The sequence below is a fragment of the Fundulus heteroclitus genome, chromosome 20 (genome assembly GCF_011125445.2).
Source record: "Fundulus heteroclitus isolate FHET01 chromosome 20, MU-UCD_Fhet_4.1, whole genome shotgun sequence".
Lineage (NCBI taxonomy): Eukaryota > Metazoa > Chordata > Actinopteri > Cyprinodontiformes > Fundulidae > Fundulus > Fundulus heteroclitus.
The window spans coordinates 10,494,712-10,519,960 of record NC_046380.1 but is presented as its reverse complement, the minus strand read 5'-3'; the positions used below and the strand labels follow the sequence as shown (position 1 = coordinate 10,519,960).

The window sequence follows — 25,249 nt, the reverse complement described above, 5'->3', positions numbered from 1 at the left end:
GAAACACAGGTAGCTCGACTGAGCCCGCTTAGCTGCCAGGCTTGAACAGAAAAACAGCATCGCATTAACCGAAATCATCAAGCAATAAGTCTGCGATGAGCAAAAAGAGCCGAGTCATCCTCAGCCCAAGATGGCTGGCAAGCGTCGTAGTCATCAGGGCCGCCATTTATCACCCCATCCACCTGAGAGAGATGAGAGTAATACAGGCTATCGCAGTCATCTGCTTCAATTGCAACAGATAGGAGCGAAGCTACAAAGCGCTCCTTAATGCGTACGATCACACAGCCGAGTCAGGGTAAATCTCTGGCTCACAGTTTCCCTGTCTGTGAGGCATTTAGCCGACTGATAGATTGACACCGGGACATGATATTAATAATTCAACCAAATGCACAGTTAGGCAAAGATAACCTTGGAATAGAACCATAATTGTTGCTGTGGGGATGACACGTGCTAGCCTAGTTGTTTGCAGGCAGCAGCTGCTTGGCCAGATTTTGCAACAGAAATAAAGCGAACAGGGCTGTGTGTGCCAGAACACACGCGCAGGCCTGGGAGAGTGAGAATGTGTGTGTGTGTGTGTGTGTGTGTGTCACTCAGCTCGCTCAGCTCCTCTATTCTGGAGAGCATCCCTGTCGTATGTCATTAAAAGTTATTTTAGTAGGTCTGTCACTGGATACAGGCTGAACAAAAGGTGCAGATCACTTCAAATTTTACTCTCCTGGAATAAAGGGCCCCTACTCGGTTTGTCTCTTTCATGATCACGGCTTCTTGTGGAACGAGACGGACGTCATTTCCGCGCAGCTCAAAAGCAGAGGCAGTCCATCGCCTCCGCTACGACGCAGTTTATTGTTGAGTGAGCAAAGAGCATCCTGGGGGCAATAGGGCATCTTATGAAAGCGCACGGTGCCAGGAGAACACAAAGCACATATACATTTTACCCAATATGAACGCATGGCTCTGAACTTAGCCCTGGACGATGATCAGGACATCTATGTGAAATATTAAACGCTTGGCTCTCTGTCCGCTGGGATGGGGAGATCCAAGAAAATGTGCTGCATCTGCCTCATAGATTTACATTTCATTAAACCGTGATGAACTGAACAGATTCCAACTAAGAAAGGCACTGCTATCACTATGGTCTGATAGCATGAGCAGAGATTGAAAGACAAGGGATTCCTTTAGCGCTGGTTTCTGGCAATGCTAGGTAATCACAAAAGTGTCGCATTTGAACACTAGAAACATTTGCAATAAATGTTGAACACAAAAAGATGGCAAAGAAATCAAATGATTGATTTGAACTCTGTATTTAGAAAGTATTGCTGACCCCTATCTGTGCTATCAATAAACTCTGGTTAGTACTAAATGATGGTCTATATAAATGTTTGTCATTACAAAGGGTCCACAAAAGCAACAGAGCTTTAGAATCTTTTTTTTTTTTCATGTTAAACTTCTGAATGCTTCAGTGAATGTTGTCAGAACCATAATTTGGGAGTAAAAAAAAAAAAAATACACCATAAAACAGCAAGAAACGGATCATAGTCACAATATTTCTAATGATGGCGTCAACATAAGAATTAGAAAAGTTATCCAAGAGTCAAAGGCCATCTGGAGTTAGCAGGTACAATTATTTAAAATTGTACCTGCTAATAGGTAATTAGCAGGTAGGTAATTGTACCTATTTAATAGGTAATCCATTTAATCACAGTAGTCTTCATGAACACTTACTGTCAAGAAAAATTATAAATTTGAAGCTTGTTTAAAGTTTACTGCAGAACATTTGGACAAGCCAATGAACTGCTGAAAGAATAGCCTGGAGCAAAGCTGAACTCTTTGAGTGTGATCGCATTCACCATGTTGGGGAGGAGAAATTACATTGCACATTACCACGTTGTAACCAGTCTGTCCACACATGACATCGCTTAATAAATTGATTAATAATCTCAGTTGTTTCATATCTACAATAATTCAATGTGTCGTACCACCTCATGGCACATAAATGTATCAATGGATTACAGTATTGAGATTTATTTGCGTGAATTACATAACAACAACTGATGTCAGTTGAATTCAATTTTATTCATATAGCGCCATTTCACCACATACAGTATGTCATCTCTAGACACTTTACAAAGTTAAATTCAGTCAGACAGATTTGATTGAATTTGACAGTCAATATGCACATTTTAAATGTATTGGGGGAAACTGTTGATTTCTTAAAGGGTAACTCACCCCCACATCAACTTTCTTTTGCCAGTAAGCTGTTAACATGGTTATCTTATAGTACTGTCTGCATATCCTGGACATTATTTTGAAAAATCAGTGCATATTTGTTGAAATCCTGCTTTTGTGTCTAAAATCGTCAGTGTGGCGCCCTCCTAGGGCTAAACAGCGGTCTTGCATTGAATTTGGAATTAACATTGTTATGGTTAACCTGACGTTTGTAGCTCTGCCGCTCTGGGGTATAAAAGCAGCTCCCTCAACTTCCAGGGATGACGGGGGTGAAAAATCCTCCACCTGAAAAGACCAAACTGTGGCGTAATAACCCCCAACCCCCATGCTGAACAGCCCCCTCCCCACCTGTTCCCGCGTATCCCTGCCCACTTTGATGCGTTTTTTCACATTTGTCTGGGGGCGGAAATATGCTTTGCTTACATTGAGGGTGAGTTACACTTTACGTATTTAGAGTATTTTCCCTGCTATGCATGGAAATGAAAACAAAAACATAAAACATTCAAGAGATAAAACATTCAAATGAATCATAACCAACATATAGGCAACAATGTTTTTTCTTCTATGTTTTCATATGAGACTAACCAAGCAGTTATTTATTGTGTCTCTTCTCTAACTCCCAGTGGGTCGAGGCATATGAGCGTTCACACTGAGCCTGGTTCTGGTGGAGGTTTTCCTCCCTGTTAAACGGGAGTTTTCCTCTCCACTGTCCCTTCATGCATGCTCAGTATGAGGGATTTCTGCGAAGCCATCAACAATGCAGACGACTGTCCACTGTGACTATGTTCATTAAGGAGGAGTGAATGCTGCTTGGAGAGACTTGATGCAATCTACTGGTTTTTCCTTAGATAGGAAACCTTTTGACCAATCTGTATAATCTGATCCAATCTGTGTAATCTAATTGAATTTGACGTTGGAAAGTGCCTTGAGATGACATGTATCATAAATTGGCGCTATATAAATAAATTTGAATTGAATTGAATTTATAACGGATTTTTTTCTGTGTGTTTATCTAACCCCAACATGATGTTGAACTCTGCTTCAGTGGACACATAAAACTCTTCTATTCCACATAAATCTGACAAGAAAATTCATAACACACACACAATATCTTGCTGAAGCATATGATTACAGCAGGCTAATTCCAACCCAGATAACAACCCATCATTATGCTTTGAAACCCACAAGAAAACATGGAAGTCATTTTTAGAGCTCTAGACAGTGAGGCTTGCAAAGGTTCGGCCATCCCCATTTTAAGGAGCAATACCTCGCAAACAGCTGTACTTTTGATGTTCTGCAGCTGTGCGCGTTCAGCAGCCGCCGTGCGCAGTGCTGCTGAGGGAGCTTGGAGGTGATAAGGTCATGATGAGCGATTCAGAGGATAATGATGGCAATTCCAATAACTCTTCTCGCTCGCTGCGCGCCCACTCGCTCATGAAGCCGAATCCTAATCCTGGGCTCTAATCCTGCTGACTGAGAGGTCCCACAGAGCCATTTATAACAATGAAAGTAATAAAAAAGGAAGCCCAACATCCATCCGCCCAGTGTTTATGACAGGACACTCAGATTACATCAGCTCTGACACTGAAAATATCTAAAGAGGAACCCAGATGAATTCCCCAGTTGTTACTTCATTTTATAACCTGCCAAGCTTCTTGTATATTTACTGCAGCAAATATACAATGTATTGTGTTTTATACACAGTTAGGGGAAAGTGGTCGTTTTTCCCCACAGTGCATAGTGTTTCATGCTCATCATAAAGTGGATGCAACTTTTCTTGCGTCTTCAGTCGTGGCAAAACCTTTAGTGATTTTAGCGACAATGACTGCTGTGGGTTTTTTTTTTTTTTTTTTTTTATGAGAATGCTTGGAAAGTTTTTTCTTTTAAAGTTTCTCAATTTGACTTAAAAGCAACACTCACCCACACTGAATAAGAAGTTTAAGCATAAAATCATTTTACGTCTCCGGAGATGCTCATTAAGGTCCAGGCTCCCGCAGGATCACACCAAAACTTTTCAAAGGTTGTGTGTGTGTGGTTTCTTTTTAGATGTGCTTTTGGAGTGCTCTGGTGAAAATCTGACACTTCACCTCAGCCTCAGATCTAACATTCTCTGTAAATGACTTTGTCTGATGATTGCTCCACATTTTTCGGCTTTTATCTTCCCATTTTCCCTAAGAGATCCTTGACAGGAAAAACACGCTGCAATGATCAGCAAGCTTCAAGAGTGAGTGCAGAAGTAGTGTTAATAGGGGGATTTCTCAACACGCACAACCTGTAAATTGGTCAGATTGTTAAATTTCCTAAACCACGCGGGTTTCTTCCTGTTGTCTGCAAGCTTTTATGTGTTTTAGCCCTTGCAATTGCCTCTATCTCTAGTACTTGATTTGTAGAGTCCTGCAAAAACAGTTGTTCCAATGTTTTTTTTCTTTTCCCCCAACCCATAAACAGAACTCTGAATTTTCATCACAATGGGCATTGAATTGTAGTTTTTATCCATGTGTTTGTGGTTTTTTTTTACTCTGGATGGATGGATGGATGGATGGATGGATGGATGGATGGATGGATGGATGGATGGATGGATGGATGGATGGATGGATGGATGGATGGATGGATGGATGGAAAAAGGAGGTTGCAGGATAATTGTGCTCAAACTGTGGAGAAAAAGGGCTACGGTGTCCATTTTAGAACAAGTATGAAGATAAACAAAATATGAGAGCACAGTTGGATCCCTGTGTGACACAGATTTTCATGAAATACTTTCTTTAACCTTGACTCATTCAAGGTCGCACCATGGATGTCGACATCATACAAGGATTTTTACACAGAGAGGAATTGAACTGCAAAAGTCCAGCTGGGGTTGATTGGACATTGGGGCATGCTTGCTGATCTGCTGCCTAGGATTAGCTGTTCACCGCAATTATAAGGCTTTATTGGCTATAGTTACTGTCAGAGCATGGGGCACAGCAGAAAAGAGGGTTTGGAAACACCAAGTGCTTCAATCCTAATTGGTTAAAGAGCTTTGCACAAAAAGGTGCTAAATGACAGACATTCTGCCAGTGGTAGATCTGGAAAAAAAGAGGAAAAAAGAGAAGTAAAGCAAAATTTGAGTTATAACGCTTAGAACATGGGTATATTTGAAATCCTCAGAGAAAATATTAGTATATAATATCATATATTTGTGCTTTTTTTTTAAAATAAATTAAGAGTAAAAAGATTAATTGCAAAGTTGTTGAAATGTGTTGACAGGTAGGAAATGCTGTCTATTCAGAGTCTCAGAGTCAGAAACTCAGTTCCAGAAGTACCTGACTCATACAGCAGCAGCAGCTGCCAGCAAAGGCACTCATGTTCACAAACTTGGCAGGGTGGCTGACAAATCTTTTGCAGCCATGAACACAGCCTTGCTTTTAGTTTTGCGCTTAGCTTGATTGTAATTTCGTTGGAGCTATTGACAGCGGTGTAAACAGCATATGACAATCTGTTCCTCCGAGGTTATAATAGAGCAATAAAAATGTTTGAGGTAAGTTTCCCGCAATTTCTGTAATGATCTTTTGACCAGAATTAAATGACACAAAGACTTGAAATAATGGGTTCCCTTTGGTAAGAAGCATAAAGGGAAACTTAGTTAATTTATTAACTTTGACAGCACTATTCATGCGTAATTGTATTCAATGAGAGAAAAACTAGATTTCTAAGTGGCATAATTTCACTTTAGCTGTGGTGCTAGATAAGTCTAAACCAGTGATCTGCGTTAAATGTAATTTCATATTTTTAGAAGCCAAAGATCTGGCCAACTGCAGCCTGTAACGAGCATAATCATTTATGCTATGCACCATCAAACAAGTGAGCGTGTATGGCCTAGAAACCTGGCACTGTGTTTGCTCAGGAAACCTTTGCAGTATGTTTGTTTACCTTCAGTGCAGAATAGAATAATTCACTCCACATATGCAGTGAATATGGAGCGCCTATAGTAATAGCCACCTGTACATATAGTCATACTACATGTAAACTGTTATAATAATCATCTGTATAGTATGCTATTGTACATATCTGTAAAACTCCATTCACAGTAATATCCACCTGCTATTGCACTTCTGGTTAGACCTAAACTGCATTTCGTTGCCTTGTACCTGTACCTGTGTAATGACAATACAGTTGAATCTAATCTAATCTAATCTAATCTAAAAACATATAATGCATCCAAAGATATTTTCTTTTGTAAAAAAAATAATGAATTAATATCCTCTTCAGGTTAAAAGAGTAATGCACCAGCTCAGACAAGTGATACGGGTTTACAACAATATACTGAGGTAAATGTGACAAAAGTATGTTGCACCATCGTTTTTTAAAATGTTTATTCAAAAATTTGCAAAAATCCAAGTTTAAATAAACTAAACTGAACAAAACATAGATGTATTTCATTGGGATTCTTTTTTTCAAAGCAGTGCATGATTGTAAAGTGGAAGGTGAAAGATTACCATTCTTACAAATAAAACCTTAAGCTATCCATAGGTATTCAGCCTACCGATATAATAAAATGTAAAAACCTCTTTAATGTGCCATTAAAGCTGCAGGCCTTTTGTGGTTCGTGTCAACCAGCTTTACACGTCTAGAAACAGAAGATTGTGGATCTGTGAGCAGATAGATTCATGTTTAGGGCTTTTGCCCTCCTGAAAAGTCAGCCTCTGTCACAGGCTCAAGTCTCCTACAGCTTCGAACATGTTTTTGCCCTGGATTGCACTTTGTTAGCTCCCTGCATCTTCCCACAGTATGACCCGGTTCACTGTCCCCGCTGAAGAACGCGGTCCCACAGGACGATGCTGCCGTCACCATTTTTCACTGTGTAGCTGTGAGTTTTTCAGCCAAACAACATCTATATGCAGGTCTCATGAGACCATAACACATTCATTTACATTTTTGACAAGCCTCCTGCATAGAGTGCAGGAATAAATGTTCATGAAAAAAATTATCTAGTTATCCTGTTAGCAGCTTCTTCCTCCTGAGCTACTGATCTCTATAGCTCCTCCATTGTTACCAATAGTCAACTTGTCCACTTTTCTGATAAATGCTGTCCTTGCTGGCCTGCCATGGTTGGGCTATTATGTTTTTATAATGATTACTGAGAGGAATAATTTGCATTTTAAAACATAAAGCATACATTCTCAAGATAAATTTTCACAAAAAAAAAAACAGACAAGGAATGCGCAGATTTTGATTTGAACGTTAAAAATTCCTACTAACTCAAACTACACGTCAGATGAGGTAGGGCTGCTGGCGAGAGGGCACATTTTCTTGAGCAATTTAAGTGAACTCAATCTCGAAACCTGTTTTGTTCAAGTGCAGGCGAGAAAGACCCATTTAATCTGCAGCACACTGAAAACACGGGCTGCAAAACTGGTTCTGGGGTTCATTCGTAACTTTCATAACGAGGTGAAAAGGTTCAATGCCGCAGGAGAAGGGGACAGTTGCAGAGAGGACAGGAGGGTATAGATGGATAAGGAAGGAGGAAATTCACAGAAGAGGCCGAGGAATCGCTGTCAGTTGCATTTTGACACTTATTAGGCAGGAAGTCGACGTCGATGAGCACGGAGACCAGGCTTTGACATGTCCCTGGCTTCAACAAAAGTTCACTTTTAAACTGTGTCAGGACAGAGGGGCATGTGAGTCAGCAGAGGCTGGAGATAAATTGAAGAGGAAATAACATGTGGGACAAGACAAGCTCTTAGAGGTGGCTGGGGATGTGAGGAGTACACATGACATTCCGGCGACGATCTGGCTCAGGTGTGTGCTTTGACCTGCTAATAATCACACATGGGCTCGTTGTGACAAATGGGAGAAGCCCAACAGGAACACTGGCAGCTTGAATGCAACAAAACCCAAGCGAAAGAGCATAAATGCCCTTAAAAAGCTCCCGTGTTTGGCAACGCAATGCAAACCGAGCATTAATGTTCTCAATTTTTTTTTTTTCAATAGCTAATTTAGAATTGACATTTTTTGTTCGCAGTTTGAACAATGGACAAATTATTTAACAGTGGGAAACTATTTAAATGTCTCCATCCACATAAAGCACAAGAGCGCTGACTCACCACACACACCCCAAATAAAGCCGCTAACAGGAGTGATCTCTGAAGTAGAAACAATGTGTTTTCATAACCTCTGCAAACCAGCAGCTCTGCACAAGAGGCGATTTTTTTATTCCCCCCCCTCCCCTATTTGCACATGGCCCACTTCAAAGCACATGCAAATCTACCGCAATCTGAGTGCCTGCTCTGTAGTTAACTGTGAAATCTGCAACAGATACGTTGATGCTATAAGACAGACAACCTCAGGTAAGTGAGCAGAGTTAAAAGTAGAAAGGAAAAAAAAAGAAAAAAAAAAAGGAGGCCATGTATTTCCTGCAGACAAATTATGTAACCGTCAGATCACGGTATCCAGACCTGAGAAGCCAAACCTAAAAGGCATTTCAGGCACGATGTCTGCTGAGCAAGTGGATCATGATGTAATGTGATGAATCTCCGGAGACACGGAGTTGGGATGGTATAGAGGCTGCCATTTTTTTTTCAGAGAGTAACCTGCACTGCAGCAGGGATGCACGGAAAATGAAGAGCACAAAATAAAGCTGGGAATGCATCCAAACGTTAGAACTTTGTGTTCCCTATTACAGTGAAATAAAATGAATCCGAGAATATGATTGAAGGCTGATATAGTAAGATGCTGAAATATTTTTTTCTCAATGTTGTTTGGCTTTCCGTCATTATTTGCCGTTACAAAAGCAATCCTCTGTGAAACGGATTTAATGAAAAATCCAACTTGCCACGGAGAAAAAGTGGAAAAACTATAACTGTAAACTGTCTCTCTTCGTGTTGTTATGCACACATATATATGCACATTTGTGCATTTTTTTAATCGCCATTAAATATTTCTTTTAATTGAGTGTTATTTCTCTTGCGTCGCTAATTTGTACTTAGTCTCTTGTTTAGTGTTTTTATATTTCTACTTTTGTGTGAATGTGAATGCTTCCATTTGCTTTTCACTTTGCTGGTACACCTGAATTTCTCTTTTGAGAGACCGTAGAGCATATTTCTATTTTATTCTGATTAAATGTACATCTAATGAGGCTATGGACATGGCATGCCAAGTAATCCACGCTCACAAGGAACCTAACAAAATGACAATATGTGTAATGTGAAATTGTTTATTACTATGCTAAGAAGATGATCTTTTTCTTTTGGTAATAACTTCAAGGTGTTTCTTGTATTTGAAAACCAGGTGAGATTTTTTTTATCCATTCTTCCACAAAAACCTTTTAAATCTTGAAGGTTCGGGCCACCTCCTCTATGCACTCTGTTCTTCAGGTTTTTCCATGGATTTTTAATTGGATCAGGTTATTAGCTGTTCTTTTCTTTATCTGAAACCAATTGAGAGTTTCCAGCTACTACCTTGTTTTATCTTAAAACGGCGATAAAGAATGTTCGAGCACATCTCTCTATCTCTCTTCTAATTACACGGAGACCGCCATTTATGTGCAGAAAAGCAGCCAAACACCTTTATGTTTGCACCTCTGACCTTCACTGGTGCCATGGTGATTTCAGAGCGACGTGTATTATAATTACTCTTACAAATACGGGCGTGCAATCATAACTAGAGAGTTCAAATTGGGTCTAATCATGTCAGGCTATATTCTCCCAGCATTTCAATGGCCTATATACAGTAAATGTTCTGAAGGAATTTTCAAATGTCTTTAAACTTGCATTTCTTCAGCGTACATTGGAATCTTGGACTGTGTGAACACATACAGGCCGTTTATCTGGTCAGAAATCTTTTGAGGTACACCTTCTACTGCCTGATGTATTATAAAATGTCATTATTTTCACTTCTGGATTAGGATTCCAAGGTTGCTCTCTGAAAATGTAGAAATACTTACAGTGTATAACCGATGCTATCAGTATGTTTTACGTTGCAAAAGTCTAGGAAGATCTCTTTGCTTTGACCCATCACGGGATGCTTCTCGTGCCAAACCTCGGTAATAGAAAAGCTTTATGTAGTCCTCCAGTCAAGAATAAATAGGTGGATGATTATTCACACTGAGAAGGGGTAGGTTTGCTTTTGTCTGTGAGATTTTGACTGCTTTCTGGGCTTTCCATGCCATTTTGCAGCTTTACTTTCTTAATATGCTTAATTATTATTCCTTGTGTCATTCCACTTTACTAAACATCGTTAATGGACTACTTTGTTTTGATTTCTTGGCCTGCATGGATTACTTTAGTTGTCATCAACATCAAGTGCGAGTTTCAAATTAGCCAGCCATTTAGAAGCATGTCTGCAGAGAAGGTTCTAACATGTTCAGTACTTATTTTGTCCTCTGTATAATTAGAAATGCATTTTAAACAGACATAATACTCATATATTTACTCATTAGAAATGACCCCTCTTGATCAATTAAAAAAAAACTCAGATGTTTCTAATAATCACAACCCAAACAAGGGCTTGACACTCCGATGATCACAACTCTAATCCCCACACTCATGTGGGGTAAAGCTACCAATTGTTTCTGTAAAGTAATTTCTCTGCATAGTAATTAGCCGCCATAAACACTACGGCTAAATGCCCCCACAGAGGAAAAGGCTGTAATTATTTTCTGTGGAAGGGAATTTTTCATCGCGTTCGCTGAAATTCACTCAGCAGATGGTAACTTTTAAAGTTCTGCCATTGTGTAATAATGGGATGTTCTCGTTAAATGGAGCCTCGGCGGGCTTTGCTTTCAAAGGACGGCCCCGGCTTGAGAGAAATGGAGATGGACGGATGGCTGCAGGCCGGGAAGCGGGAAGTTTATTGTCTTGCCAAGGTTATGCTGCACCCTATTTACCTGTGCAGCTTCACTGACCACACTGCTCTTCATGGACTATCAAGAAAAAAAGTAACAACTGCCTGTTGGCAACGCGCTCACACACGGAGAGGCACACGTTTACACACTAATTCCCCACTAATGTGTTCTGCAGTGGAGGCATGACGCATGCTGACACCTCTGTATGAATTATGAAAGCATAGACCAAATCAGGCATTAGTCTCTGTCAGGCCGAACAAAAGGAAACGCGGCCAACTTCAAGCAACGCCGCGGTGAATAATATACAGAGGCTAAATCCTGCCGACAAAAATTCGCCGACCGCTTGGAAAAAAAAAAACGCCGTTTTCGACATGCCCACTAAAGCTCTGCCAGTGGTCTCCGGACAGCTCCCGCCACCCACTCTTTGTGGTCCATCGGCAGAAAACCAATCGCCCAACTCACCTCTCCATGTGAAGGAAAGAGCACACCATGCTAAATCAATTAAAGCAGAAATATGCAATTTGAGGACAATTATTTATCTCCAACAATATCCACGCGGAAAGTCCATAAGGGGTTTTGGAGGACAATGATTAATTTAATCAAGTGTGAGTGAACTTTCTCCAAAAAAATCATGCCGCTCCGAAAGATAATCCGCTTTCCCTGAAACGTTTCCAACAGGATTAGCCCCTGAGGGAAGCTTGGATGCGTTTTACAGGGTAGAAAGGGAGCAACACCAAGAGAGAAGGAAAGTATGCAGAAAAGGAAACAGGGCGACGGAGATAGGAAGGGACGGTTAGATAGATGGAAGGAGAGAAAATAAACTGAAGAAAGGGGAATGGTAATTGGAGGGCAATTAAAGACTGATTGTGTCTAAGTAGCGGCAGTGTGGGCAAGTTGCATAATATCATTTAAGATGATTTTTTTTTTATTCAGTTTAACTGGATCAATGTTGGTACTCACTGAAGCAGAGGAAGTTTATCATGTTCACATTTTTTAGATGAACATCAGCATCTCCTTAATGGAAGTTATTTTCCCTTCAAACCAAACTTTGTTTTTTCTTAATTTCTTTAATGAAGTTGCTTCTGCGGACTAAAAATGGATACAATTAGTGTTACCTGAACTGATAACAAGTCTTTTTTTTTTGACGAGTGGAACTCTTTGTACGTGCAACCAAAAGGCAGCAAATGAAGCTACAACAAAACTAATAAAAAATAAAAAAACTAAACTAAACACAGACTCTAACAAACCCCCAATAATTAAGGCCTGCTGTTTGGTTTCTCAGTCAACCTCCATGACGATGGAGGAAGAAATATGGTCCAAACAGCAGCTTTGTTATTCAGCACTGGTAAGGTATGACGCTTCCTCCATTAACTTAACCACACACTTGAAACTGCATTATCTGTATGCAAACAGAACTGGTGCAAAGCAAAAAAAAAAACGAGCTAAAGTGGAAATCCAGTTGTGTGTAGGAATAAAAGCAGCCCCTCATCAAAAATTCAGACTGATAAGGACCAGGAGCCAGTAAGGCAGCAGAAATGCAGCTTTGCTTTAATTCTTAGTCTTATTTTAATGTTGTTTAATCTATAACTTATGTTTACTATTTTTACTCACAGTATCATTATCTTGTCTTTGTTAATTTCATTTCTTGGTCCGGCGGGAAACGAACGCAATTTCGTTGAAAAGCCGACAACGGTGTGCAATGACAAGTAAACTTATCTCATCTTCTCTTCATTGTTTCAAACCCCGGTTTTAAACGCCGCCGATAATAATATAGTCCTACAGCAAAATTCTCTGTCGTCAGCATTTCAGCGGGAAAACAAAAGAAATGAAAAAAGGATGCACAAACGATTTCCACAGTCCTTTTACTTTTCTGCTACCATTCCACTCATGATTGAGACATTTTTCCCATCTCCTATCAGATATAATGAACACACTGCAAAAAGAGAACTAAAAGTAAGTAAGATTTTCTTGAAATTAGTGTATTTATCCTTAATTTGAGCAGGTAAATAAAATGATCTGCCAATGGAATAAGATTTTTGGACTTAAAATAGGAACAATAATCCCTATGATCTTATTTCAAGTCCAATATATCTAACTATATACTAATATTTTAGTATTTTGACCCCTAAAATAAGAATTTTAGGGGTCAAAATACTCATGCTATTGGCAGATAATCTTATTTACTTGCTCAAATCATGGACAAATACACAAATTTCAAGAAAATTATACTTATTTTTTGTTCTGTTTTTGCAGTGCATGGTTAGGTTTTAATGTAAGATTAAGTGTACATAGGTTTGGATTTTTGCGTTGCTCCTTCCATCATGTCATGTGCCATCACCCTCTACCAAAACAAAAAATTAATAATTTGTTGACATTTAAACATTTCTAACTATACTCTCCGACAGTGCTATAAAGATGCTTTAAAGAGAGGGACAAATGTTATATTCACATTTTTGCTGCATGACTGAAAAAACATATATTTTAAAAATGCCAACCAGAATTTTGCTGCATGATCCAAAACATGCATGCAATGAAGTGTGGAACAGATTTCTAACAAATAGTCCAAATAGTCTAAATTTGAAGCAAGTCATTGGAATTTGCTTTGGTGATAATGTGCTACACATAGACAAACATAGAGTTGACACACGTAATTGTAGAAATATATAATATGAAATAATCAAAACAAATGCAAGTTATATAATAATAATAATAATAATAATAATAATAATAATAATAATAATAATAATAATAATAATAATAATAATAATAATAATAGAAGAATAGACAACACAGCCTCCATAAAACAGGATAGAAATGTAATTAGGAAATCTGGTTTAGGGTAAAAAGTTTTCTTTTTTTTCTGCAGTTTCAGTGTGTACAGAACAAAATGTTCTGATGTCAAAAAAATACTTTTTTTTTGTTCCTTCTTCTTTGCTGGATTTCTAAATTGAACTGCCATGTGAAGAGTCTCTCAAACTTAACAAAGCTCTCCAAAATCTGCCTCTGGCCTGATAATTTAACCTTCTATTTAAAATCTTTGCCAAACCCGAGGTTACAACTGCCAGTGGGGTGGTGCTTAGCTGCAGCCTTTGATTGAGTTCTGCTTTTCCAACCCTAATGCCCTGGCTGTGAATTATTCACCAAGATGGAGAAAAGGGGTTGTGCATACTACAAGCTAGCTAACTGTGTTGGACTAAAACCCCCCAAAAAAAATAAAAAAAACTATAATGCAATAAAGCTCATCCATACATAATGGTTAAATGACCCAGGCTGGGCACTCTCTGTCATAGGACGGCAGAATTAAAGAGAGAGGGGATCAGGGAGGCAGATGATGTTGCCAAATCGCCGTCCTCCAAAGCCACGGCCGTCTCCAGCCAAAACCCCTCCTCTGCTATCTGTTTTTTTGTCCATCCAGCAGAGCTTTAGTAGCATTTCTTTCAATTTCCAGGGAAATGACAAGTGTAGGGCATCTCTACACAAAGAACCATAAAGTCAACACAGGTCACAGTGGAGCAAGCACAAAAAAAAAAGGATTACATTCAGAATGTCCTGCGTTTAATAATTTGGCAAACTTAAGCAGAATTATAAAACATTTTGCTGCTTATGATCAATTCTAATACACAGGGATAATCATCGCTGCCACACGACTGCATGCGCGGCATTGTGTAATCAACATGTCTCTGGTTTTAGCATGCCAGCACAACTCTCCATATTTACAATTAAGGAACTGATTATCCCTGGGGTACGGCGTGTCATGCGCGCTCATTTGAGGCTTACCAGTGCAGCATCACTCTGAAAGTGCAATTTACACTTTCAGCATCTATCACGCTCACAGATAAGTGCTCGGAGGCCTGTAATATTCAAGGTTAAACAGTCACCAGGCAGAGAGCTGATGAATGACTTGAATGAAGCCTCGTTGACGTGAGGTTTCCTGCAAGAGATTCAAGGATGTCATCATGTTCTTCAAAAACGAGGAAGCCTGCCAGACTATAATCCTTGTTAAAACAGTCTAAGAATATTCGGTGTGGAACAAAAGGAAGAAAAAGAAAAAAAAAAAACTGTCACTAAACCCTCTAAATACAATGCTTTGCAAAAATATCCTTGGCCCTTATTTTTTTCTTCCTTTTTACCAAATTACTCCCACAAATATCATGTCATTAATAGGCATTTTCTGTGGCAGACCTACAAATGTTTCCAATTTATTTTTAATAGATAAAAATCATAAAAGTGTGACGTGCATATCTGTGTTCAGCCCCTACGAGTGAGACTCAGCTTCTTTTGGGTTGTTTTTTTTTTTTTTTTACCAGCTTTGCACATTTACAGACTGATGTGCTTTCCCGTCCTTCTTTAAAAGAAAAACAAACAAACTGTCGCTCTAGCTTAGAAAGATTGAAATGAGAGCATATGTGAACATTACTTCTTAAATCTAGCCAGACATTCTCAATTGGATTTAGGTCTGGGCTTTGATTGCTCCATTCACACATGAAGACGCTTATGTATAAAGCATTCCATTGTAGCCTTTGGTGTGCTTTTTAGGGTCAAGTTCCAGTGGGACAGTGATCCTGCAGGTCAATCTCAAATGTTTTACTGCCTCTAATAGTAGCATCAACTCTGACCAGCTTCCCTGTCCTGGAGGAATCCCCCCAAGGCACTAGGTACCACCGCCATGTTTCACAGTGAGGATGATGTGTTTTGGGTGATTTGCTAAAGCTACAAAGAATATTTTTGTTGCAGTTTAATTTATTGTTCATGCTGGCCAAAAGGTTTAACTTTGGTTGCATCTTCATCAACATTTCTACCCTAAACATTTCTACCGAAAGATGTCTGCAGTCCACCCAGAGTTAATATTTTAGTTCTTTGGACAGTTGATAATTATCTTTATTTGTCATTGCAACATCCATTTCAATGATTAAACCCATTCAACTCATCCCTTAAGGAGCAGTGGGCTGCCACTGTCTGGGACCCAGGTAGCTTTCTGGGGCTAAGGGTCTTGCTCAGGGATCCAGAGTGGCAGTCTATGGGATTGGAACCCAGAGCCTTGCAAACTCTAAGCGCCGTGCTCTCTAACCACTACGTCATCACAACCCCCCAAACCTGATCAATGCTCTCCTTGTCCAATCTGTTAGTTTATGTGGCTGGCAGTGTCCCAACAAATTTGCAGTTGTGTCTGTTATGGGCCTTGGTCTTCATAATGCCGTTTGTTCGCTGATGTTATTTTATAAACCTCAAAGGTGTGTCAGAACAGCTGCATTATTACTGATATTTACTCTCCGGCACGTGCTCTGAGAGCCATCTTTAGCTAATAGTGTCTAAGACGAGACTTAAAACCAGAGGGGACAGAGCCTTTTTTGTAGTTGGCCCCAGACTTTGGAATACTTTGCCCCTTCATATACGAAGAGCTTCCACACGGGAGTGTTTTAAGTCTCGTCTTAACACCCACTTTTATTCTCTGGCCTTTAACACTTCGTAGTTGTGTGGTCTTCTGTGTCCTTTATAGTTTCTTTTTTTTTTTGTTATGTACAGTACATTGTAAACTTTTTCTGTTGTTATATGCGCTATATAAATAAAGTGGATTGGATGGAGATTAGATTATACACTGAGCTATCCGTACGAATGAAGATCATTTTATTTAAGGGTATCAGATTGAAAAGGGATAAATACAAAGGCACACCACACTTTTCAAATTTGTTCTTGTAAATATACTAGAAAACATTTTGTTACATGATCAAACATTATCATGAGCCTTTCAGGTCACAGTTATCTCAAATTTTGTGTTGATCTACCGCAGGCGTCATCAACTACATTTCTCCGAAGGCCAGAATTCTTCTCGGCAGACATTTTGAGGGCCAGATGCTTTCATAAAATAAAATAAATGAGCAAAATCAGATAGATAGATAGATAGATAGATAGATAGATAGATAGATAGATAGATAGATAGATAGATAGATAGATAGATAGATAGATAGATAGATAGATAGATAGATAGATAGATAGATAGATAGATAGATAGATAGATAGATAGATAGATAGATACTTAATTCACTATCTTCTGGGGTCTGGATGGAAAGCTCTGGTGGGCCGGATGTGGCCCGCGGGCCGCCAGTTGATGACCTCTGGTCTACCGCATAAAATCCCCATGAAGTACACTGAAGTTTGTGGTCAAAACATGACAAGATGTGAAAGGTTCAAGAGTATAAATACTTCTGTATTGTTTACTAAGTAATCCTACTGAATCAACAGATACTTACTGATGAGTGCAGAAGTCATTGTTACTTTTCTGTTCTTGAACTTAGCGAACACTTTCCTGCAGTCTGGCAAACAAGGTTGAGAGATTTGCATTTAGATTTTTTGAGCTGGGGGTATAAATCTTTTATGAAGCAGAAGGCCCCTAAATATGACGTTTAGAGGTTTTGTTAGACAGGTAAATGTTTGGCAATGCTTAGCGCTTTGGTAAAGCCATCGCCGTGGCTCAACGGGGAGCGGCTCGTAAAAAGAGGAGCCATTTTCATTTCCACTTTTATGCATGTGTCCTTGAGCAGGACACTTAACTTCACTGCCAATCTCACAATGTGTAAATTCAAAATGTAATTACCCTTTTTTTTTCTCCTGCCTCTTTTCTACACAAAGAAACGTCCTGGAACTAATATAAAACGGCTATGAGAATCATTTTGTCTGAGTCAAAACTGGTTTCCATTTGCGGTCTGAGGTCGGCGTGGAAACAGAAAGAGAGCATTATGCGCACAGATACAGTGTGTAAATAAACTACTAAAACCAAGCAGAGTGCTGTTAAGCATGCATAAGCCTTTTGAATTAGTCTTCCAGATCTGCCTTGGATGACAGCCGCTCACGCCGGCAGAATACAATATGAGAGCATATCACCACAACACAGGCTGCTCTCTTATGTCTACTCTTCCGCTCCACACAGAAACCCATCTTTGGCATTAATCGCTCATTATTCCACGCTGCAGCAAACATGCAAACTCAGACAGGAAAAAATAAATAAATAAATAAAATAAAAACACCATGGCTGGACTATGGCTGAGAGATTTGAAAATGGAGGAGTGATGAGCAGCTCTTATCAAGACACACTGTCCCTTTAGGGTTTGTCTTCGATGCCATAACAGTAAATTTCCTCAGAGACACTTGAAAGCTCTTCTTCTCTGTGTGCTCTGTTCACTACTTGACAGCATGTAAATGGCTTCAGGATTCATTAGACAGTACGTCTCATAAACCAGACCTCTGTCTTTTTACAGCTGACTTACTACTGATGGGGAAGTATTAAAGCATTATAAACATCCCTCAAATCCCCTTATAAAAGAGCGGAGGGTAAATCTCCATTAGAAACTCAACAAAAGTGCTGCAATTAAATATTCAGATCCCCTGTCTTGTGCATAAATAAATAATAGATTATTTCCACTTGACGTTTTGTTACTGTGCAGAGATTCAAGATAACAAATAGCTAAATGGCTGGCAATAAAAATAAATAAAGCAGCCCTCTTTAGTCGGAACTAGGTCTTGGGTGGTTACTGATGTCACCGAGGTTAAAAAAAAAGGGTTGGTTTTAAAACCACAAGTAGTCTCCTTCATACCGCAACTGTGGTTTTGACTTCTTTCAATGAGACGGCAGAGAAACCACAAGAGTGGTTGGAATGGTTCACTAGCTGTTTGAAACACAGAGTAATGCAGCTCTGCCCCTCCCTTTATCCACCAGTTGTTGTGCGCTTACAGTCAGCCGGCTGAAAGAAGGCCAGCACCCTTTTTTTTCCTTGTTCACAAAATAAATACATGATAAAGATTCATGTGAAATGATTTTCTGTTGTGAAAGTTAGGGTGGGGAAAAATTATTGTGGGAGTGTCATGCTATGGGAAAGCCAACCATCACTCTTGTTAAGGTCGGGCTGGACGAAAAAAGCATATCAATAAAATATAAATCATATTGATTGACGTCGATAATTATCAACAAATTCAAAACATATATTTTAAGTGCAGCCCTGACACTTTTATGCTGTTGCTTAGTGACCCATTTTTAGATACAGAACAAACAAACGCTGAATTCAAAGTGAACCCTTTATTCAAACAACTTTTTACCAAAAAAAGAAAAAAACACCTGCTTTCTGAACTCTTTGAAGGGGGGCGGGGCTTAATGATGGAGCATTCCTGGGTCTGCGTTTGTGATTGGTTGGGAGGATGTAATGACTTTAATATTAACCTACACGGCATAAGAAACGAAAACTTTTACTCTATTGAACTTTTTATTGACCCTTTTTTTCTATCATCGATATATGTCTATCAATCGATATATATCGTTATTTAATTATCGTCCAGCCCTATGTTAAGGTAACACTGCTTTAAAACAAACAGCTGGAAAACAACAAAGAGCAAAGGAAAGTGTTTTTTTTTCTATACTTCAAAAAAGAATAAACTAATGGTATAGATAGCATTACAATCCAAATTAAACTTTGAAAACTGGGGAACGATAAAGCATGCATATTGCACTCAAATATGAGAGTATTAAAATTATTAAATACCAAATTTAAACTAAAACGGGCCATTTGTGAGCTGAGCAAAAGTCTGCAGTCCTAAAAAGAGAACACCCTTTCGCAAATCTGGCTTTCATGTCTTTTTCTTTCCAGCATTCACAATCATGACCCCCTTACGGCAAAGGCAAAATGGCTTTCTGTCTTTGAGCGTAGCGAGATTGTTGAGGTGCACAAGCAAGGCCTCTGGCAATGCTCCACGGCTGCAGACATTGGACACAATAGGACTGTCATTTTTTTTAAAAATTATTAAAAGATCGGTTGACAAAAAAGAAATGTGGTAGACCCAAACAATTTTGCCCACACTAAGCCAGCGGATCTGATGGGCTGCCTATGAAGAGGCCGGCAGATTTCCAGCCCAAATGAAGGCCCGTACTGTTTCTGAATGCAGCCCAACAACCATGGCACAACATCTGCTAGATGAGAATTTAAAGAACAAAAGCTGTCTTCACATGTCACATCTCTTTTAACCCTACATAGATGGCAAAGAGAGCAACAAACATGGGATGCAGAAAGAAAGTGTGCCAGAGTTAACATTTTGAGACAGACAGTCCTGAGTGTTTCCAGCACTACTCAAATGACAAGGTGAGATCCTGCCAGAGAGGTTTCTCGCGTGGGATAAAAATGGAGGTTCCATCATCCCCAGAGAAGCTTTTTCCTCTAATGGCGCAATGAACCTTCAGGTTTTGCTGGGGTGTCCAATGGTGGCTCGCTATTTAGGGATGTGGCAACTCTACTGGCTGATTGCCCTCATCTGTGTGATGATGACTGCAGCTTTCAACGGAAGAACATCGCAGTTTGCATCCTGCATGTCCCTCTGATCTAAAGTTCATTGAGTGCAATTGGGGATCAATGGCTAGGGTGGTTTAAAGAAACAGATCTCAGTCTTGGACTGCGGATGTCTTTCGTGAAGCAACCTTCACCGTATGAAGCGACATTCCCACTAGCCTACTGACACTTGCACCAAGCATGTCTGAACCAGTGGTAGTGCTACTTCCTTCTGAGTCCTTTTAACACCGTTGTTGTATTTTTGTTTGGTATTTTGTCCCTTTTGAGGGATGACTTCACCTTTCAGCAACAGAATGCATGAGACCTGATGGGCAGCCAATGCCCATCAGGACATTATATTTTCTAGGACCGAAGCAGAAACAGAAGAGGAGCAGGAGGCGAAACAGACAAAATGAGCTCACAGCAAAGGTTCCTCCGTTTTTCCTGTGTGGCGGTGCTGATATTGTCAGACGAATGTAGTTTCCAGGCTGCCCGGTGTTTGTCACTTGTGGACGTGCGCGGTGGCGAGACTCTGCACTACGCGCTAAGGGGGAGGAGTGACACACGAGGATTTAAAAAGTCGTTATCTTTGATTGACTGCGCATTTTCCTGTCACCGCAAGTCATTATGAGTGTTTATGCTAATATTTTGTACAGTGTGGGTGCATTTTTCCCCCCATTTGCCCTTTGCATGTTTGCGCCTTCATGAGAACGTGTAAATCATGGCCTGCTACAGGGCCGTGACACAGCGTGTCATTGTGTCACAGCGAGAGCCTGGCTGCTCCAAAAAAAAATAGCCCCAAGAGAGGAAACAAGATGTCACGGCCTGTCAAATGTTTAATCCTTGTCCATCTGGTCAGATACACCTTTTACAATGAAAGGGGAGCATAAAACATATCTGTTTAACTTCCTGCTTACCTTGGCATTCGCCCATGTGCAATGGCCGCCACTCTTTGAGTATTAATTAAAGACTTTCATGAGGGATAATCTATACAAATGAGAGTAAACCACTTTACAGCAAGTACAGGCGGAGTGGTGAAAGTAATTGACCTTAGATTGCTAAAGTGTGACAGAGCAAGAGGCTGACAGCCTTTAGGAGACCGTAAAGGTCTTCAGCAGGGACAAGCTGTCATCATGTTTGTGTTTACCATCGTCACTATAAGAAAAACTATATCTATATCTATCTATCTATATCTATATCTATATATATATATATCTATATATATATATATATATATATATATATATATATCTATATCTATATATATATATATATATATATATATATATATATATATATAGATATATATAATTTCCACTTTCTTCACAGGCGGCTGGTGATAAAACGGCATGGTCGGCATGACGTGTGCTAAGGACTGGCTGACTGGAAGCAAAGAGACAGAGTGAAAACGACCAAAAGAAGAAGACTTGTTTATTCTCACACCGTGTCATCATCTGTGGCTGTGTGGTTATAAAACAGGAGGAAACGTGGAAACAGCCAGATGTGTAGAAAAAGACATTAGTATGAACCAAGGGGAGGTTGATAATTGCTCTATCTGACATGGGACACAGCAGTCCATGTTGTAGGCTATTTACAAAGGGAGGATTTAAATGGAGAAGGAACAAAATTGCAAGACTGGGCGTTAAAATGAAGGAAAAAAAAACAATACAAGCAGGAGGCTTAATAATGTATTGACTCTATGTATTTGATGTAGAGAAAAGTATTTCTGAAAAATGTTTAGGAAAATACATGTATTAGCTTTTACAACAGAAGAAAGTAATGGAGGTGATGAGGAGAGACGTTCACCTGAAATCCAAACTAATGTGGTTTCTTTTCTTTCGAGGTTTTGGTAAGACTTCAGCACGGGTTCAGACCAGAACATACTCATATGTCGTTCAGATAGTGGCAGTGGTGGCCCAATAGTCTGCTACATCCTGGTAAGGCTGCAGGTTTGCCGGTTCGAATCCCACAGACTGCCACTTTGGCTCCCTGAGCAAGACCCTTAGCCCCAGACTGCTTCCAGGTTGCAACGACAAAATAAAGTTGATTGATTAAAAGTAATGCTATTAGACTCTGACTCAGCAAAAAAAAAACTATTCATGTCTGCAGGTTGCTTTTATGTAATTGTTCAATTTTGCCCTACCTTTGATTAGTAATGTGAAGCACGTCGGGGGGAACCTCTGAACAATAGACACAATCTCACTTTACTTGAATATTCAGTACTGTGAAGCTTTTTTGTTTGCAGACTTTGGGCAATTAGTGAAATGTTTGGACAGAATCGCCAGGTCTGTGCTTTGCTGAACTATAAGGCCAATTTAATTAAAAGTTTACATTGCTGGGAAAGAAGAAAGAGTGAGTGAAAGGCTACACCTTTAGTCCTGTAACGTCTATATATTAAACACAGCACACATTTAAAATAAAAGCCCTACTTTGATGCCAAAATGCTTGGTGTCAAAGGAAGGAGAAGATGGCAAGGGAAAGATTTAATGGGCAACTAATCCCAACATGAAATTAAATGGCAACCTTTATTCTATAGCATATTTTATATCCTATTTTAGACTATTCTAGATCGTACAACTGAAAAGTATTCAACCCTTGCATTTTGTCACATAACAACCACAAACTTCTAAGTATTTTACTGGGGTCTTACCTGATAGACCAACATAAAAAAGTGCATAGCTGTTAAGTGGAAGAAAAATGAGGAATGTTTTTCAAAATCAATTGACATATAAAAATCTGAAAAGTTTGTTTTCAGTCCTCTTTTACTATTTTGCACCTAAATAAAATCCGATGGAACCGATTAGCTTCAAAAGTGACCAAAGTACTCACTGGAGTCATCCTGTGTGTAATTTCATCTCAGCTTAAATATACAGTAGATGTTCTGTGAAGGCCTCGGAGGTTTGTATGTTGACCATTAGTCAACATACAGCATCATAAAGACCAAGGAACACAGCACACAGGCCAGGGAGAAAGTTGAGGAAAGGTTAGATTATAAAAGAATATGCTAAACTTTTAAAGGTGACCTAGTATGCATCCTTTTGAACATTTAGGATAGGTCTATGGACTACATATGGACTATACAAAATACGTTCAATACATTTTTGCATAAAATAATGAGCTGTTTTAAGGCCCTGTCACTAATCTGTAGCTGTTAAACTATCCTGTTATATCTTCTCGACTGCCTAGAAACATCTGTCTGTGAGTGTTATGCTTTATAGATTGTTGGTTTGTTACTTCTACGAGGAAATGTGATAATTTTAGATCAAAAGAATCTGAGAAAAAAACACAAAGCTCTAATAGCGATAGCAACCCCATGGGATATTCAATGCAAGTTAGTATCATACTAACCCTTAGTTCTCTGTGTAGACTTGTCCTGTCGTTTTTCAACTGCCCAGAAACATCTGTCTGTCTGTGAGTGTTGTGTTTTTTTTTTATGAAGTGTTGGTTTGTGTAAGCTCTTTCTAGTAGGTATTTTGGTTGTTTTAGGTCGGAAGAATCTGAGAAAAAAATAAGACGCTAATAGCCCTAACGTCCCTATGGGATTTACAATGCAAATTAGTGTCAAGCTCTTCAGTCCAAGGGAATTATATCCACATTTTTTGAAATGCGTCAATGCCAATGGTGTGTATGCAATTTATTCCAATAATAACTATAACTTAAATGTAAGATGTGATATAAAAGTAATGTTTTAAATGTTTGTATATGCTGGGCTGGGCTCGGCTGGGGTTGCAAGGTGAGGGGCAGTGTTCGCCGATTGTGACATAATAATTGTGAGGTTTTTGAAACGCCTCGTTTTTCAGACACTAACAAAATATTTCTTTATTACCAAAAAAACAGCTGACAGTTTTTGTTAGCGCTTTGCCTGTTTCTGGAAGCAGTAGAGACCCAAATGGAAGTACAAGTGCACTATGATATGAAATGGGAAAGACTATGGACCAACACATGGTCATTCACCTAAAACTGACAGGGGGGCATAAATCAGAGAAGCAATCTAAAGCGACATGCTAAGTTTGGAAAAGCTGCATAGATCCATGGCTCAGCTGGGAAAATCTGTCAACAGGACACATATTTGTGCACTCAAGTCTTCGTGGCAACAAGAAAGGCATTACTGAAGGAATGAAATAATAAGTCCTGTTTGCGGTATTCCACAAGCCATGCGGAGGAAACAGCAAACATAGAACAAGGAGTTAGAGAAGACTAAATTTACACTTTTCAACTTCCCCGCAAAATGCTATGTGTGGAGGAAAACTAACGCTACACATCACCCAATTTGGCCTTGGTGGAAGAGTTGCAAGATTGTTCAGTTGTTAAGAAATAGTTGAAGAAGGCGCTCTGGTCTAATAAAACAAAAACTGAACTTTTGCTCTACGTGCTTAGTTTTCAGATGTTCAAGGCTGGCAGAGATCTACAGTTAGAAAGTTGTAGCTGAAATTAGAAAAAAAAAAAAAAAAAGGTGGTTCAGCATTGACTGAAGGTAGCTGAATACCAATTCACGTCTCGGTTTTCTGATTTTTTATTTTTAAAGAATCTTTATAAATCATTTATCATTCTGGGTTAGATGCTCGCATAAAATCCCAGTAAAATATATTAAAGATTGTGGCTTGACGAAGTTTAAGAGGTATTAGAGCGTCTGTGAGTGACTGTGCGTGCAGTGCTTTTCTCTCCAATCACAAAGAGACCAACTGCTGAGTGGATTTTTATGGAGTTTAGGATTGACCATAGAATAAATAGGAGTAAATCCCTTTCATTATGTACATGCTCCAGCAGCAAATTATAAGAAAGTCATAAAGCAGGAGATGTCAGCCTTGTCACATGATAGAAGAAATCCTTTCATCTAAATCTGTCTCTTGCTTGAGAGCAGAAAGAATCTAATTTAGTGCATCAATTTAGTGTCTAA

At 39.3% G+C, this 25,249-nt stretch overlaps 1 protein-coding gene across 4 annotated transcripts in view; it reads right to left on the bottom strand.

The window, feature by feature from the left end:
• Nucleotides 1-25,249, bottom strand: part of LOC105928038 (membrane-associated guanylate kinase, WW and PDZ domain-containing protein 3) — a 171,814-nt gene that overhangs the window by 70,574 nt on the left and 75,991 nt on the right. The gene's annotated exons all lie outside the window — the stretch shown is intronic.